The sequence below is a fragment of the Antedon mediterranea genome, chromosome 2 (assembly GCF_964355755.1).
Source record: "Antedon mediterranea chromosome 2, ecAntMedi1.1, whole genome shotgun sequence".
In the NCBI taxonomy this organism is placed as follows: Eukaryota; Metazoa; Echinodermata; class Crinoidea; order Comatulida; family Antedonidae; genus Antedon; species Antedon mediterranea.
In genome coordinates this window covers 5270981-5290303 of record NC_092671.1, presented here as the reverse complement: position 1 = coordinate 5290303, position 19323 = coordinate 5270981, and positions in this window count along the sequence as shown.

The window sequence follows — 19323 nt, the reverse complement described above, 5'->3', positions numbered from 1 at the left end:
TCAATTTGATTTAATTGTAAACTCTGTCTATGATGAAGCAACTTGAATGTTTAGTAATTATACAACTTAACATTGTTTTTACCCGAATTGACAGCTAATCTCCTTGGTCTTTTGGAGACTACACAGATTGCATTTGGTAGATTAATACCATCATCAATTCGTTTTAAGAAATCGCCATTTTCATCAAATAATTGAAGTTTATTCTGACTTGAAACTATTATATTTCCATCCATGTCCATTAATATACTGCTCGGAGACATAACCTCCCCATCTTTCTCTCCCTTTCCAGCAATTGTCTTCAAAAACCTTCCATTTGCATCAAGCATTTGTACTCTATGATTGCCAAAATCAGTAACCATTATATTACCCTCGTGAGTTAAAGTAACGTCGTGTGGTAGATTTAGTTCATCGTTTTCACTACCATATGAACCTATCCTACGCGGCGGCAGTTCACTATCATCAATCTTGACTATTTAAAAATGCAATGAGCTGTTCTGTCTACCACATACAGTGCTTCATTGTTGACTGTCAAACCTTCTGGAGATTCCATATCTTCTGTAGTAAACTGAGCGACTTCTTGAAATTTATTATTTAGCATGACAACTCTTCTTTTGTGTGTGTCGCTACAAACAATTCCACCGTTGGACATCCGACACATTTTGTTGATCTTTAGGCCTACATCTTGTGACATTTTCCCGTCAAAATTTGACTCGTTAAATATCAGTAACTTTTTGCTCTTTCCTGATGCTAATATACAATCATTTGTGCCTAAAACATCTGTTACATATTGAAAATCATTCGTTTTGTCAAGTATTGTACGTACAAAGCCTAATGGTTCCACTTTAACCTCTGATAATTTGACTTGGTTAACTCCTTCAGTGATCGCCAATATGCAATTACCTTCCTTATTACATCGACCTTTTATTCTGTACATTCCACTTGTCAGCCTTTCTACATCGTCAGTCGGAAATTTTTCAACTGATGAGTATATCAAAGTAGCAGCTAATGCACATGTATCCATATTCCTCCCATCTTGCTTTTCTAAATTCACTGTAAATGGCTGACCCATTGTTACTGAAAATGATTTATCGTCTTTACCAATAATATATGTACAGTAATCACTTACTAATGTACCAAAGTCAATATCATTTGACATAAACGTGGAAGAAAAATCCTCTTCGGAATCAGGATATTTATTTACTTCTTCTTCAGTCTTATCAATTGTGTTCTTGTGGGACTCAAAATCTTCTGTCTCATTTGGATTGTCAATCTTCTCAATCACCGTTTTCAAATTATTGCTATGGCGCTCAAGATTGTCTACGTCCTTCTCAAAAACTTCTAACTTTTGTGTACAAATAGTGGTCAAACCATCAACTTTGTCATTGCATTCTTGTTCGATTTGTTTTAAAATAGAATTCATGTGGTCTTCCATGTTCCCTTTGCACGAACTGTTATCATGTTCAATGTTTGTTTTGCTTTTAGAAACAATCTTAATTTTCTTGTCTATTTTCTGAATGACTTCATTTGCCTTTCGCTTGAGTATTGTTTTAGCCTCACTTTTTTTAATTATATTATGTCCAAGGCTTTTACACTTTGTGATTTGTTTACAATGCTTGCAAACCTCACAAAACAGTGGATCATGTTCTTCTTTACCTGGCATTTTATTACTTGTTACCTTCAAATTTTAAAATAAAATATTATTTTACTATCATTTTATAATTTTGGTTGATAAAAATTGTTTTAAAATGTTAATAAATAATTTAATAATAACCGGAAATAAATACATGCAATATCATACAGTACTTTTTCACAATAATCATAATCGCACTTCTTTGGAATGAAAAAATGAATATGACTATTAACAAAAAAAATGCTATGATGTCTTTTACATTTTATGACTGATTCTGTTTGCTTATTGTAAAAAATGTGTAATACTATTTATGAATGTGTTGTAATAGAGTACACGGCAGATAAATATCAACCTCATATTTACCTTAAAATGAGAACTAGTTGTTTCAACATCTGTAATAAAAATACATACACTATTTTAATTAACATTTTTAAATGTATCAATGATCCAACTACTAAACAAATATTTAATTATCAGCTTTTGTAAATTACCGTACGTCTACAAAGTAGTTTTAGTGTTTTATATAAAGTAGGTGTTTAGGCCCTACATACCAAATGACATTGCAGCGGCATTCAAATTCTTGGAAAATCTTTCCCACGATTCCTCATTGTCCACCAACATTTTTTCCGTCTCCAGATGGAATACCAAATCCCAAATATTATCAAAGCCCTTATGACTTATATCGTAGTTGTCAGCTATGTGTTCCCAAAGAGTTGTATTTTCTGTTAAAGCTTCAAATAACTTTTTGCGAAAATCTGTTATTGGCCTGTCGTTGATGAAGCGATAATTTGATTCATTCGTTTTTTTAAACGTGGTTATTAATTTGATCGCATCCTTCTCTTTGGTTACTTCAGCTATGTCCAACAGAATTTCCACATCTATAGGGTCATTAGAAATACAACCTATGCGTTTCAGTTCATTAAACAAGTGCCGTGCTGAAATACCTTTTTGGCTTAAGTCACTTTTGTTGATATGGTCGTATAATAGAAGTTTAAGCCAACGCACTTTTTGACTTTGGTATATTTTGTTTAGATTTGCAAGAAAGGTGTTGAATGTCTCTTCAAAATTTGACATTTTCTGAAATATGAAAAGAGTAAGATTTCAATTAATGAAATGAAATGATAATGATGATAATAATGATACGATTTACTATAATCTAGTGTAATTCTACGATGTTTAATTATTATGTAAACAGAAAAATTCAGAAAAATGTCTAACCGAGAGATTTCAGCTCAGAATCTTTTGCCATCGTAGTTTATAGTAGTCGATTGTCCCACGATACCTTGAATCCACAAAAGCAATTTATTGAGGATTCTGTCAAAAAATTCGTATATTTTCTTTATTATTATCATGTAATTGATTGTATGTTTAAGTTTTTTTTTTTTAAATTATTAAAGTAATAAAGTTATTTATTTAGTATAAAGTTGTATTCACAACAACTATGTTATACTTCATTCGTATTCTTTAAGGTGTTACTTACCTTACAAATTTATGCAATCATCCTGTAGTGAATTTTATTTTTAGTTCAGTTTTTACTTGTTTAAATAGGTTTTATTTTTTTAATGTGCAACACTAGAGTAGTCCAAGATTTAGCAAATTTTGTTTATTTAGCTTACGAAAATAGAAAATATTATTTTGCAACCCAACCAGAAAATATTATTGTATGATTTGTATGTAAGATATAAGGGCCAGAGGCCTAAATATTGTGGAAATAAAACCCCGTTAGGGGAACGAACTTGCAGTTTGTGAGATTTAATCACCTTTATTTCGATTCTTTATTTTAGCACTTAATCTTGACCAAGTGAAGAGTGCGTTATTTAAACTCTGTTGATAAACAAGATGAAAGTATTTGGCTAAAAAAAAACCAGAAAACAACATTGAAATTAGTATGACATTCAATGATAATTTCTTAAAACTTTTGCATAAACCAAAGTGTGTGTACATGAAATTTTCAAAAAGATGTTTAATTTAATTGTATGGTATTATCACAATAAATGAAAGGATCAACCATTATAGACAATGATCTTGTTCACTGTAATGATCACGACATCTTTACACAACAGCAGATACTGATGTTAAGATATAGTGCGAATCTACAATCATTGTTTAAATAGGTTATTTTTGTAAACGTAAATTATTTTTGTAAAATGCAACCCGGAATGCGGTATAGTCCGGTGGCATGAGGAGGGAATCACCACCCGAAAGGGGACAAATTGCCATCCAACTTTTCTAGAAGGTAATCGATCAGAATAGGAAGCGTTTTCGAGATGTAAGGGTCAAAGTTCAAAGTTGACCAATTATAACAATGTATTATAAATATATGTATTATAACCAATTTATTGAAGTTTAGTGTTAATTATGATTATATTAAAATTTCTTATCTATATATTTACAAGGAACATAGTTGAAAGAACAAAAGGATAAATTACCATTCAACTTTTATAGAAGGTAATCGATCAGAATAGGAAGCGTGTTCGAGATATAAGGGTCAAAGTTCAAAATTGACCAATTATAACAATGTATTATATATATATATATATATATGTATTATAACCAATTTATTGAAGTTTAGCTTTAATTATGATTATATTAAAATTCCTTATCTATATATTTACAAGAAACATAGTTGAAAGATTTTTTGCAAGTTTTTTTTCTATCACAGTTAGTTAATATTTTCACATTGCATTAGAAGTCATCAATTCTGTAATTAGTTCAAATACGCCTACTATCCAATTGGCACGTTTAAAAACACGTATCTATTCTTGATATTAAACTAAATTCTGGTATTTGAACAAATTGTTCTTTAGAATATATCAATGAAAACTAAATCAAATTGTTTTTTTTACAGTAATACTATTATTGGTACAGTAACCTATCACCAACAAAATAATGAATATATAGTTTCGGAATTTATCTTGATTTTTACATAAGGGTAAAACAAATAGCAAAAAGTTGGCAGTTGGACGCCCGGGCTTGTTTTTTTAGCAATTTTGTTTATAAGATAAAAATGCTGGCATGGTTAACAAAAAATGACGATCATTTACCTAACGATTTTGATTATCAATTGATTATCAATTTTGATGGCAAGTTGACTGATTTTGTTGACCATTTAATTTCTTCTTTCTTTTTTATTTAAAAAATAGTCATGGGGCTCCAGAAGTATACGCGGAACTATTTTCAAAATTGGCATCTTTATGTTGTCCGTTATATCATATGAACCCTATGCTGTTTGTTACTTTTTAAATAAAGAGACTGTCATTTTGTACAATTTTGTTGTTTTGTTGATATACAGTATTTGTTTTTTAAATGACACTCAAAACACCAATATCTAATTTATATTTTGAATTTAATAAAATAATTCTAAAAAGATCAAACTGAAAGATTTTACGTCTGAATATTACCTGTAATGGAATATTATAATTTATGTTTAGTGTGCTATCAAAAAATATAAACAAACAAACCTGTTTGCACTTGTAGGAGTAGTACGGTTGTAGTTAAAGTTGTTAACGATTCATGACTAGCAATGATACATTGTTGTCATTTGAATGCTTGTTACTACAGTAGTATATTATTGAACTAGAAAAACATGCGTGGTTCAGTCGATTAGTACACTGAACTTGTAATGAAAGAGTTGCTTCATTAGACAATTCAATCTATTAGAACGTGTATAGTACATGTTCCAATGTAATTGTTGTCACGACAACACAAAACACAAACACATTGATCGTGGGACGCATTAATATCATAATGTGTGTAATACCTCAATAAACGAAAAGTGAGTTATTTTTACAATACATTGAATTAGGGAAGGGTACCGTATTAAATTCGGGCCCTCGTAATGCCTGGGCACTCAGGTATAAGTATTTTTTCACATATTGTCAACAAGAGTTGTAATATTATTAGCCTGAAGTAGATAAGCAAATCAATATCATCATAATAGAAGTATCTATATTATAAGTGAGAGAGTTTGTACGTCTGTTTGTTTGTTCGTTATACAAATTTTTGTTACTGCACGTAACCTTACATATGGGGTATCAAAATGACCGGAATTGTACCGGTAAGGTTCTAAACTACATTAGAACATCATCCACCATCTAGGATCCAGGTTAGGGGCCAAAATGTGGTCAAAATGGCCCACTTTTCCCCACTTTCGATGTTTGTTCGTTATACAAATTTCTGTTTCTGCACGTAACCAGGGATATCAAAATGATCGCAATTGTACCGGGAAGGTTTTAAACTACATTTCGAAAAGTCTGTGGATTTGGTGGGAGAGGGGGAGTTGGGAGTTGGGGTTTAGGGGATAGTTGGGATTTTGCTTAGGCTAGGGGTAGTAGGCTATCAAATTTACCAGAATTGTGGTTGGAAAAAGAGGCTGGGAGTTTGGGGTTGGGAATGTAGGCCTATCAAAATTAGATATTTTAATTATCAGCCAATATGACACCTATTCATTTACACAGTTTACAACGTACTTAAAATATAGGCATATCATATGTATACCTCTCTCATTTTGACGCTAAAGTTGAATTGAATTTGTCCTGCACTGGGAAGAATTTGTTTTTGAAAAAGAGTGTGGGGTTTTATTGAAGAGAGGTTCGTGAGTATAGGGAGATAAACTAAGTTTGAAACTCGCCCTGGGTTAGGGTTAGGCTATTGGAGAGGTATCAAAATTAGATATTTTAATCATTATTCAATATGACACCTATTCATTTTACACAGTTTGCAAAGTACTTAAGCCATGCCTATCAGCTATGTATGGCACTCCTATTATCAAGCTAAAGTTCTTGGAAGTAGAAGAATTTATTTCTAACAAATCACCCGAGTGTTTGGTGTGATTGAGTTGGTGAGTATAGGGAGATACTGGCGTCCAGGTGGTTATGAGGTTCATCAAATTAATCGGAATTTCATTGAGACAGTTTAAACTAAATTGGAAACCCGCCCTGGGACGGGTATAATTGCTAGTTAAATATATATAATGAAGATTGTGTTTATTTCGCCTAAAGTAGGCCTACAATTCAGGTAGAGTCAGTGAAATTGAAATATCAATCAATATCAACATATCAATAAAGAATGTCATGCGAAACAAATATAGTAACGTACCGGTATTATTTGTGCGGCCGCCACTTTATAGTTTTCAATGAAGCAAGTGAAGTTGAATAATATCGATCTACTTCTATCAATATCTCATCATTTATTAGTAGGCCCTATGTTGTCATTAACATTAATTAGAAATAATGTTAGAAACAAACATGTATTTTTGTTAACAATAATTACATTTTTTGTAAATGCACAACGTGCATTCTCTCGTCATGATGTATGATTATCTTCATAAGACCAACGGATTAGCATCAGTACAATATCTTTTACCCACCATGGAAATTCCATGTAAGGTAGAAGCTTTACATGTGGTCCTATTTATTACTTAATCGATAGCTTTTGTAAATATATAAACAATGTAAGCATGCAACAATTGAATAAGGATAATGTATAAGCATATAATGCAAAACAAACTTCAGGTGAATGAATAAACAATAGAATGAAATAGAAAACGGTATCGAATTTATCTACCATATTATATTATTGTTTATTGGCCTACTAAAATAATGGGTTTTTTTTTAATAAGAAAAAACCAACATTTTTCTTTATTCATTAAAATTAGTTACTAGTTCCGCCGTGTTGGCAATTTGTTGAATTGCAATTTCAAAAAAAAATATTAGTTTCTATATTAATAAGTTCATAAAATTTGATGAGTAGGCCTACAGTAGGTTTACGTTAATGTTCTTATGATATGATTGATTAAGTTTGATCAGCTTTATTCAATACCATTAACACAAGTTTGTCATATTGCTTTTTTTTCAGAAATTTAAATAGCTCTGCTGCGTGTCGACACAATCAACAACTTTGATGAGTACAGTAGGTTTACATTAATGTTCTTATGATATGATTGATTAAGTTTGATCAGCTTTATTCAATACCATTAACACAAGTTTGTCATATTGCTTTTAGAAATTTAAATAGCTCTGCTGCGTGTCGACACAATCAACAACAAATAATGATATAACATTTTGTTACGGTAAAATTTACATACATGTATAGACCAAATGCTCTTAAAATATAAAGTATTATATTAGATATCATTAATGTTAATACAATATAAACCTCTGTGTTGATGGAGACTACTTTCAATGTGCTTCTCTATCATTATGATAGAACCTGTTTTAATGTTATTATAATCTGTTTACTAACAGACATGATATATTTTTATTGTGGATAAATAGAAACATGCCAATCCATAATGGCTGTCTTCAAATATCTTCTACATTTTGTGAATCTACATGGCTGCAGTCGCGTGCTTAAGTTAGTGTTTACCAACCAACCGACTGACTGACCGACCGACATAGTGAGCTGTAGAGTCGCGTTGCACACGACTAATAATGCAAGCGACAGTATGGCTTGTCATATATTTAAACAACACATTTAAATAAGCAATATACACTGCAAATCAAGTATATGTCGATAATGAATTGAATAGTATACGGTATCCAGTCTGGGTTTAATATTGCTATGCTATGTTATTAGTTATAGTCTATATTGTCCATACCTTGCCATCTGCCATTTGGCAGGTTTTTTTCCGAATATGTATTTTTATTTTTTAATCTATCAAGCATCTATATCCTTTTCCTTCCTTTTTTTTACAAAATCTATACGTCAATTTACATGTTCATTTTGTATATATTTATGTGCTTGTTCATTGACTACGGAATAGTGCTGTCAACTGATAATTAAATTGTGTGGTTTTTTTGTGCTTCATTGTAAAACTGTACGTTATGTAATTATGTTGTGTCATGTGGGGGGAGGTGGGAACAGCGGCGGACTTTTTTTAGTCTCTATTTCATCCCTCGATCAGATAATTGGTTGTTTTTTGTTTGTATACATGTTGATGATATGTTGATTTTTGTCGAAATAGTAGTCTGGCAGTATTAGTGGGCATTGCAACATACCGGAGAAGGCTAGTAATGATGTAGTTTTGTAAACGCACAATTTATTCGATTGCCTGTATTGAATACAGGCATTACTATGGCCTATGTCATGTTCCGTTTCACAATCCGTCATCCAACATTGGGAACGATCTATAGGTATATAATGTTCAATGTTGCTCAAAAGGACAGTAGCATGTAGCGTTCAATTTGTTGTGGTAACAACACATTTAGATTGATCGTGAGAACGACGTGTTTATATCATAATATTTCCAATACAAAATTTATCACCAGTGTGTTTCTTCACAATGCCTTACATTTAGGCCTATAAGAAAATCCGTAGGCCTGTCTGGGCACTCAGGTATAACGTTGCAGTGTTTGCTAAAGCAACAAGGCCTATGATATATAACATATTTGGAACTGCTGTCTGGGGCGGCAACTTAAAAGAAGATAAGTTGCAGTCGCTGTTGCTGAACATTATGAACTTTACGAATCAGGACAGGGAATGGCGGTGAACAGAGCGTCTGTGTTCAGTGCGTGACATTTTATCAAATAACCATATTCCATAAATAAATGTTTATCGCTCCTAGAAAAATTATGTACCGTAGGTTGTGACAAGAGCTATCTAAAAGTGCAAAATGCCGTCATCCACCGCTTCGAATCCTGATGCGAAAATCCCTATTAATTTTTCTTATGGGAACTGTTATTCGCGTGGCTTTTCACAAGATTGAATTTATTATTACCCCTGTGAATATTCATTATTGAATCTTGTGCATAATAGCTTCATACCGTAACCTACATCATAAAGCTTTTGTGGTTTTTTTTTTCACATGAGTAGGCTACATCTTGTTATTGTTATTTGTTTCTACAGAAACTATTCAAATACTATACTATTTTAATCACGAAATGTATACAAATCTACAAATTTGCTGAAATTCCCATAAAGTTGAGAAATGATTTGTAAATAAGTAAAAAGACCCAATGCTTCATGCGGAAGGACAATTTTAAATTATCATGTTTAATTTGTTACTAATCTGTACGCATAGGCCTATTATACAAATGATCGTATTTGTGTAAATTATTTTGAAACTCCCGGCCAATCATAGAAGCTCTGTATTTGTTTTTAGTTAATGTGTAATTATATTAGTTCATAACATTGGTACGTTAATGCTCTAACAAAAAAGGGGCTAATTTAGAATTATAAATAAACACTTTTATGTTCATTATGTCTTTACGCCAATTTTTTGTCCTTTCGGCAATTTTGTCCTTTCGGCAATTTTTGTCCTTACGCCAATGTTTGTCCTTACGCCAATGTTTGTCCTTACGCCAATTTAACCATACGGCAATTTGTTCATATAGCAATGTGTTTGTGTGTCCGTACGGCAATATTTGTTTGTCACTCGAGGAATTATGTTTTTAACGCCATTAGTTTGCCTTACGGGAGCGGAATTGTTCGTACGGCAACGTTTGTCTATTTTGGCCCTAATGGCCGCCCATACTCAACAACCTTTAACTATGTTTTCGCGCGCTCTTATATTGTTAGCACTAGCTGGTATGGCGACGAAACTTTTCTGAATTCAAATTAAACGGTTTCCCAGAAATCTTACAAGATTATTAATAAATGTAATTACAGGGTTAAATACAAATTGTTTGCAAATTGTAGTACCCTTTGCAGGCCCGTATCCAGGGGGGTGCGTTGGGTGCAGACGCACCCCCCCCCCCCCCAAGTCCCAAAAGGTCCACTATTTCCTCGGTTGGTATTTTTTCTTGTCTTGTTTAACTAAAGACAATATCATTATATATATACAAAATTTACATTATCAATGGTATACAAAAAAAAATATGCTAATATAAAATGAAAAAATACCGGTAATTAAATTACGGAATCTGAACTGACTACAAACTCGATGTAAAACATGCGCAGTCGATCATGTGACGACAAGCAATAGCTTAGCGCTTCATGTACGCGGTACGCGGTAAAGTGTTTGCTGGAGAAATACAGACAACTTAACGTCAGGGAACACGTGTACTTTTTGTCGGGGAATATAATATACAGTAAAAAGCGTTCGCGTTCACTTCGTAGCTAGCTTCAGCGCCTAGAAAACCGCGACGTTTCATATTGACCGTGAGAGTACGTCAGAGTGACATTATGCACTTTATATGCATTCATTATTGCCAGCGATCTAACTTACTACTAAACAATAGCTAGGTACGCACTTGTCTGGCGGTATCCCTTTGTACGAATCGTTCAACGTTGGGTCGAGACGCGTGATATCAAGTTTCATCCAGGGACCAAAATGTGTAATGTGTTATTTTCCAGGCGAAGTTTACCGACGGTTACGTCGTGTACTGCGTCGACGTACGCTACACTACAGCAAAAACGAATTATGTTAATTGTTCGTTTGTTCACCAATTTTTTAATTTACAAGTAACCTTCTGTACCGTGGGGCACCTAAAATAAATTTTTCATCCATTACTAAACAAAAAAGCCATTTTCGCTTAGCCAACATTATAGCTATAGTTATTACATTTTCAATATCCTGTATGTCATGAATTTCTCACCACTCGGAAGTCCAGATGGTACGCATGCATACACCTGGGAGGAATAAACTTTTTTCCCCGACTGAAAAAGGTCTACGCTTGCGTTTTTTAAGCCTCTAGGCCTGATGTTTCCAAAGTATAAAATGCAATTTTTTGAAGACCTGCAGCTCTAGTTTTAAACATTTTCTTAGCTCAGCCCCAACAATAAAGCTGGTCATATTTCGAAGAACAAGAAGTACATTTTCCGGGACCTAACATCTCTATTTTTCAAACATTTCTTAGCTCAGTCACAACCCATGATAGGGACTTATATATTTTTTTTCATGTTTTGAAGTATAATAAGTCCAATTTCCGGGACCTCCAACTCTATTTTTCAAAATTTTCTTTGAACTTTTATTTTTTAAATTGAAAAATATGGATTGAAACCGTCATCGCGCATCGTTTTTTTGCACGCAGTATTTTATTTATGCATTATAAAAAATGGAAAAAATGGCTACCCTAAATCTGATTAAAAAGACCTCAAATGACGCTAGAACGCGTTGCTTCCGGGGGTTCCGCCCCCTGGACCCCCACCGGGGGCCCTTGGCGGCCCCTGGCCGCGATTTTTTTTTCCGTACGAGAGTTCCTCCATCGGTTCGTTTCGGACTCAATCGACTCTTCGGTAAGCCACCGATGCTCACTGATGCGTGACAGCAACCACAAGACAAAACGTGAGCAGCTTTTTTGCACGAGTGACAGATTTATACATAATACTATAATAATAATACTAATACTATACTCACTGTAAATATAATAATAAATATTAATACCAGTACATACTGAACGTCATTGTAATAATAATAATAGGCCTAGAATTTTAATAATATAATACTGTATAGGCAGCCACAAACCAATGTATGTACCATCAGATTCACAAACAGTAACACACACACAGCAGCAGCACTTTGTTGGTCGTCACAAGCAAGGCCTAGCTAGCCTAGCCCTACGTACGTGTGCTTCAATGTAGTACATTTCCATCTACAGACAGTACTATTTTTTATTTTAATAAAATGAAGTAGTAGGTTAGAAATTATATGTACAGAAGTAACACTAACAGATGTTTTTATCAAGAAAATTACAATTTTCTTCAGGTTTTTAAGTGTAACATTTGAAAAATTGTATACATATAGGCCTATATACTAGGTATTAGTATTAGTAACATGTATTCTTGTAAGTTGTAATGTATAGAAACACATGCTTGCTTATAAAGCGTTTAATATTGTGTTAATTTAATAATTATTGATATCTTGGCCGGTGGAAATTTTGAATTAAAATGAACAATTTAAAAAAAAAAATTTATTTCAGAAACCATCCATAATAAAAAAAGAATATGGAATACAGAAAACCGATCTTCATGACAAGATGATAGTATCACATATAATTACTGTATTATAAGCTTCCTGGAAAATGTCTTACAGTATTATTAAATGTATTTGTACTATTGCAGTCGTGTCAGTACCGTAATTGAATGTTTTTTACTTTGCATGTATTTTTTATGATTTTCCAAATTACATATACACATAATAAACAATAATATTAGTTGTAGGCCTATAACTTAATTAAAACTCCAAAATTGCCTATATTAAAAGTCTGAAATCTTTATTTTTCAAGATTGGGGATAATTAATACATACACCTTTAACGTAAAATTTCCATTACCTTACAATATAAATATTAATTTAATAATATTATTTTAAAAGGTATAAAAAACATACACTGTGCATAGGAATTCCTACTGTACATAACCATTTTAAATTCAAAAGTAATACCTTGCATAGGCTTACACAAGCTTGGCTATGTTGGCTAGGCTAGCCATGGGCTAGCTACAATACCATAAACGATAAGAAAAGAGCCTCTCGTTCGTGACAAAAGGTCGTTCAACTTCAAAAAATAATATCTGATACGACCTACTATTGGGTCGTAGACCTAAATATCTTCAATATGCTATTGGGTTCTTAATGTAATGACTAAGTAGGCCTAGTATTTATTAATTAATGTCATCAAAACTCGTATTAGTGTAGATTCATTTTATATGAGAGCCTGTGTGAAATTATTAGCTCGCGGTTTGTAAATGTAAATTGTATTATATTGTCACGCATCAGTGAGCTGACTTTACCGAATACCGAAGAGAGTCGATTGAGTCCGAAACGAACCGATGGAGGAACTGTCGTACGGAAAAAAAATCGCCCCCTGGCCCTCAGCCTAGTGATGCTCGCTTCGCTCGCATAGCCCCCTCGTCGGGGAATGTAGCCCCCGCGTCGGGAAGATCCTGGCGCCACCCCTGCTGAGTTGGCCTCATCTCATGAAAGCGTTAAGTTCTGGTGTCCATCGTTCAACTAGCCCAAGCCACAACAGAGAGTCTTACATCAGTCTTTAGAACGTCAAATAACGCAAATTTTTCCAGGGCCTTCGGCCCCTGGACCCTGACCGGGGGGCCTTGGCGGCCCCCTGGCCCCCAGCCATTGTTGCTCGCTTCGCTCGCACCCCCCCCCCATTATAAATGCTGCATACGGGCCTGCTTTGGGTTTAAAAACCATGACCTGTAGTAGCCCTACATCTCAGACAAACATCTCAGCCTACATGTAAAATAAATTACAAAATCAGCAAGGATACTAGGCTTAGGCCTTCTAGGCTTACTAGTAAACCCTATGATTTGCCGACATTGATATAGGCCTCGGTAGGCCTATTGGTAGGCTAATCTTAAGTGTAGTAGCTACAACGTGTAATCATGATCTACATACTCATCGTTGTCTACTTCTTGTGGGAATAAAAATACAATAATAGACAAGGTACTTTTAAGCTTCGTTTGTTCAAGGTTAAGTTCGGCTTGCGTCTACATTTCAAAACGAAACGAGCCCTAGAGAGTAGTAGTCAGTGGTGACGTATCGCAACTATACATAGCCAGCCAATCCGGGATCCGGGATCAGGGATCGCAGTTTCCATTCAATTAGGCCCGGTGATTGGGGTGTTAGTAGATCTAGAAAACTCAGATATCTGACTTTTCTTGATCTAGAAAACTCAGATATCTGAGTTTTCTAGATCTACAAAACTCAGATATCAATATCTGAGTTGTCTAGTTCCAAAATGGGACTAGAAAACCCAGATCATCATATGGATCGTTCCATTATTAATAGAGGGTAGCTTGGTTAAAATACTACAGTATTATACGTTTTCTTACTAATAATAATAATTATTGTAACTTGTAGTAGCAGCCTACGACTTAAATCATAAAGAAATACAGTATACACCTTTTAAAATGTAGGCTTAGCATTTAGGCCTAGCCTAGCAAACTCAATTCAAGGCTCAACGTGTGGGCATTATCGCGATGTATCGCGAATAGTAGGCCTCGCCCTACTACTAGGCTAGAAGTGGTCAACTCGTACCCAAAATAACTCGTACCTATTCCCAACTTGGCTAACTCGTACCTCAACCAACTCGTACCCACACCAACTCGTACATACCTAATTTTTAAACCTACATTTTAACGGTAACATGCACTGTGTTTCCTTTAGTAAGAAAACGTCAGTTTTAATAATACTCTAATATTTCAAAATGACCTACCTTCTGATAAATAATGGAATGATCCAAATGACCTACCAACCAATCACATGCTGATCTGAGTTTTCTAGTTCCATTTTGGAACTAGAAAACCCAGATCTTGATATCTGAGTTTTCTAGATCTAGAAAAGTCAGATATCCGAGATTTCTAGATCTAGAAAACTCAGATATATCTGAGTTTTCTAGATCTAGAAAAGTCAGATATATCTGAGATCTGAGTTTTCTAGATCTGAGTTTTCTAGTAGGTGATTGGATGTGATATGGATGATATAACCACTAGCCAATAACCAGGCACTGCAAGTTAAATATAATCACATTGATAATTAAGGAGATTTATGAAGAAACCACTGCTTAAACCATGGGCCTATTATTAAAAACACGTTTGTTGTACTTGTGACCACAAGACACGCGCGGTAAAAACATACATGTTAAAATGCACAATTTAATATTCTATAGATTAACGCAATTTTTAATGGCAGGAGGTGGAAGGCCAATATGATCATTCAAATATAAAAATTGCATATTTTATTAATATTACCAACTACTTAAAATTACCGGTCGTAAGAAATTGAACTTTTTGTAGTCCGATTGTGATGAAATTAAAACAGAATTGTTCAGAAATATATTTTTGTTGTCAATTAATCAGCGACGCAGACATGTCAATAGAACAATCAGACTGCTCATACGATTTCTAAATGGCTACGTTTTGTTCTAAGAAAATGTAACAGTTGATTCGCAGCGTTTTATAGAGGGCCGGGGTTAGAGTTACTTACTTACTTACTTACTTACTTACTAACTAGATTCATTCATAACTTCTTTGTGATTGTGACAGCCAGTTCATCTCTCTGCATACTAGTATCCGTCTCTAGTACATCAATGTATGTGATGATGTATAAAATATGATTATTATGATTGAAACATTCACCTTTAGGCTATAGTTTACAGAGAATTACAATGAACATATTATTTTAGTATACTCTGTAACAACAATGCAATTAACTTTGCACAATTTCTTATCAACACCAACAAAATCGAAGTTTTGCAATTAATAGCAACAATTTGTTATTATAATATTTATCTTCCTTTTTTATATTCATGAAATAAATTGGTTATATTAGACAGTAAAACTAAAATTTCCATTAATCAATATAAGAGCTTTCTGTATTAGATCTTAATTTCACGTTCTGAATTTAACATTTTTTCTCAACTGTACCCTGTCTATGTTAGAAACAAACATGTATTTTAGTTAACAATAATTGCATTTTTTACTTTGCATTCTCTCGTTATGTATGATTATATCGTCATAAAACTACAGTCACCTAAGAAAGACCAACGGATTTGCATCAGTACAAGATCTTTCTACAACAACAATTTACAATGCATCAACTTTTGCCCACCATGAAAATTCCATGAACGGGAGAAGCTCTACGTGTGGTCCCATCTATTACTTAATCGATAATTTAATTGATAACTCTAACACGTAGGCCTATAAACACGGCGTTTAATCATAATGTGATGAAACATAATAAGAAACCATATAACTTTTAATGTACGTAATAAAGAATATATCTTTTTTCTATATATCTTTCCCTAGCTATTATTTCATTTTCACGTTGTAGTATTAAAATGGCAATAAACGTTTTTGCGAAATCATTCAATATGTTGATATACTCTCACCCCTTAGGGGCCGATCGAAGCACATTGGAAATTGGAATGGTTTTAACAAATTAAACAAAGTGTGAAAATCATAGTGAAAAGGGGCACACAAATAGAAGTGGCATTGTTTTGTATGTTATCAATTATCATTGTTTAAAGGACATTTATTATCATTTTACAAATAATTTTAAAAATTATACTTGTTGCAGGATTTAGCTTTTTTATTATTTATGTTTTAGTTTTTTAGGCTAGTTAGGGACATAGGGGGACACAACTAATCAAGCTCTTTTGAGTTTTTATGTGTTTCCTTTTCATCTTTTTTATGTTCTCATATATTGTTGTTGTATATTTTCATGATAGAGGATGAATAAAGAATATTTGAATTTGAATTTGAAAAAAAAAAAAAAATTAGGTTGTTTTTTTTTGTGTTCTTAATTGCTATTTAATGCGAGTAAAATGACATAGATTTGGAAGACGCCGACTGTAAGCTCAAATGGGTGCAGGTCAAGTCGGCCCCAAACCGTCTCGGCCAAAGTCAAGTCGGCCCCACGTCATGTCGGCCCCAAGTCAACTCGGCCTCAAGTCAACTCGGCCTCAAGTCAACTCGGCCTCACGTCAACTCGGCCAAAAACTAATCGGTCAACTCGGCCACAATAAAGTATGGAACGCAAAAAGTGCTTAATATTATTACGATTCTTACTATCCACGTTTTAAAAAAAATGAAGAAATAAAAAATATAATATCATATAAAAAAATGAACTCATTGCCAATATGAATAGAAGTACCCGCGTGTTACAAAAAACACGTGCAGGTACCGTATTTTAGGAAATCGAAGACGGAGGCCTACGTTCCACCATTTGGCCGTAGAAAAAATGATCGTAGGCCTACATCGTTTTTGTGCATGATTTGCGTTTTTTAAAAAGGGGAATCCCCCGGTCAGCGAAAACACGTAGCAGTTGTAGATATCGAAAAAGCTGGCAAACGCGCAGGGAGGCTCAGCTACGAAATTTTATTAAACGTAAATAAAGGAAAGTTGGTGAAATCATTCCTATTTTTTTTGCTAAATATATTATTGTCTAAATAATAATGTTCATTAAAAGTCAGAATTATTCATAGTTAAAAAATTGTGAAGAAATATTATTTTATCAATCCCCTTCATTTGCACTTTTTGCGTTCCATACTTTAACGGGGCCGAGTTGACCGATTATTTTTTGGCCGAGTTGACGTGAGGCCGAGTTGACTTGAGGCCGAGTTGACTTGAGGCCGAGTTGACTTGAGGCCGACTTGACTTGGGGCCGACTTGACTTTGGCCGAGACGGTTTAGGGCCGACTTGGATCGAAACCGCTCAAATACACAATGTTGGGTCGCGAGAATTCCCAAAAATTGGATCATGGGGTAGCGGTCAAAAAAGGTTGCGAAACGCTGGTCTAGAGATATGAACGGTAGCTAAGTTCGAGTCCCACCCGAGAATTACTTGTGATTTTTTTCGCAAGTATTCTCAAATGTATAAAGTACATATTACGTCAGATTAGGGCAATTATTTTCTCATAACCTCTGAGTTTTGACTACACTCATTGAGGTTTTTTTTGCATAAATAATATTAAACCGTATGCAGGCTTTAAGAATATTTATATAGAATTAATTTACATATTTGCATTATCCTTCACAAAGTTTGCTTCTGTCATACATAATGTAAATTCAATTGGGTATAAGTTATAATTGAAATAAAGTTTAATACTTTGCATAAAGGTCAACTAGATGATATTTGCCTACCATGCCTACCACATGGAGGTATAAATTAACATCCATGGTATACCTATAGGCATCTGTATGGCTCATCTTAAACTATCTAATTAGGCGAATATGTCAGCTATTAACGGCGATTAACGTGTTAACTTTCGATAATTAATAAATAGTTTTTAATAGTAGTATTCGATAGCAACCAGCAGAAACCAGTCGACGTAGCAGACGATTTCCTTCCTGATTCTTAACAACTTCCTTATTTCTATTCTGTTCTGAACTCAAGGTCTTGAAGAAACAAAAACGGCATAACTAGGGTGTAAAGAAGACCAAAGTTACCAACATACTACAGTACCTGTATATATAGCCTAAGTTTATTATTTATTTATCAGATAAACAAAATTTGAAGACGAATTCTGATTTGTAAATACTTGTGAACACTAGGCCAGTATTGTTTGGATTGTAAAGGTGTGAGGACAATGGATAATTAACATTCATTCTTTGAAAAGGTGTGTAGGTGCGGCATTGACTAATAGGAATACACATCATGGCTTCTTCGAATTCAAATTCAGGTATTATTCTTTTTGTTTTAATAGTAATTATAATTGATTTAAGTAAGAAAAAAAAGAGATACCATCGTTTAGAGGAGGATGTATTGTTTATTTTGTTATGTAGCCTGGCATGGAGAATTCTTCATTGTAGCATGGAGTAAATTCTTTACTCCATGCAACCATGGTTTTGATCGTATAGCTGTACGGTTTATTTGTTTGAACGGTAAATACATAATTATAATAGTGTTTTAAATTAGCTTATTAGGCCTACATTAAATTTATGTTGTCTTCCGTGTTGATTTTGGACAAAATAACCGAAGGACACGTTAAGAAAAGAAATACTTTGAAATAAGATGTTTGTATCTTAGGAACTACCTGTAGGCCTATGCTAATTGTATAATATGTAGGTAAAAGTTTTTTTTGTTACGATTCTGTACTATTTCTTGTATTCGATCACATTACGTTTTCTTTTTTTTCGTGTCCCAGGTAAGTGAAATAAATAGAAATATAAGAATATCAACTAATAATGATAATGAAGTATTTTAATTACCATAGTAATATGAAGTATTTTAATTAATATAAAGTGATCTAATTACCATAGTTTTGTTAAATTCTTTTATTTGAAAATGGTTTA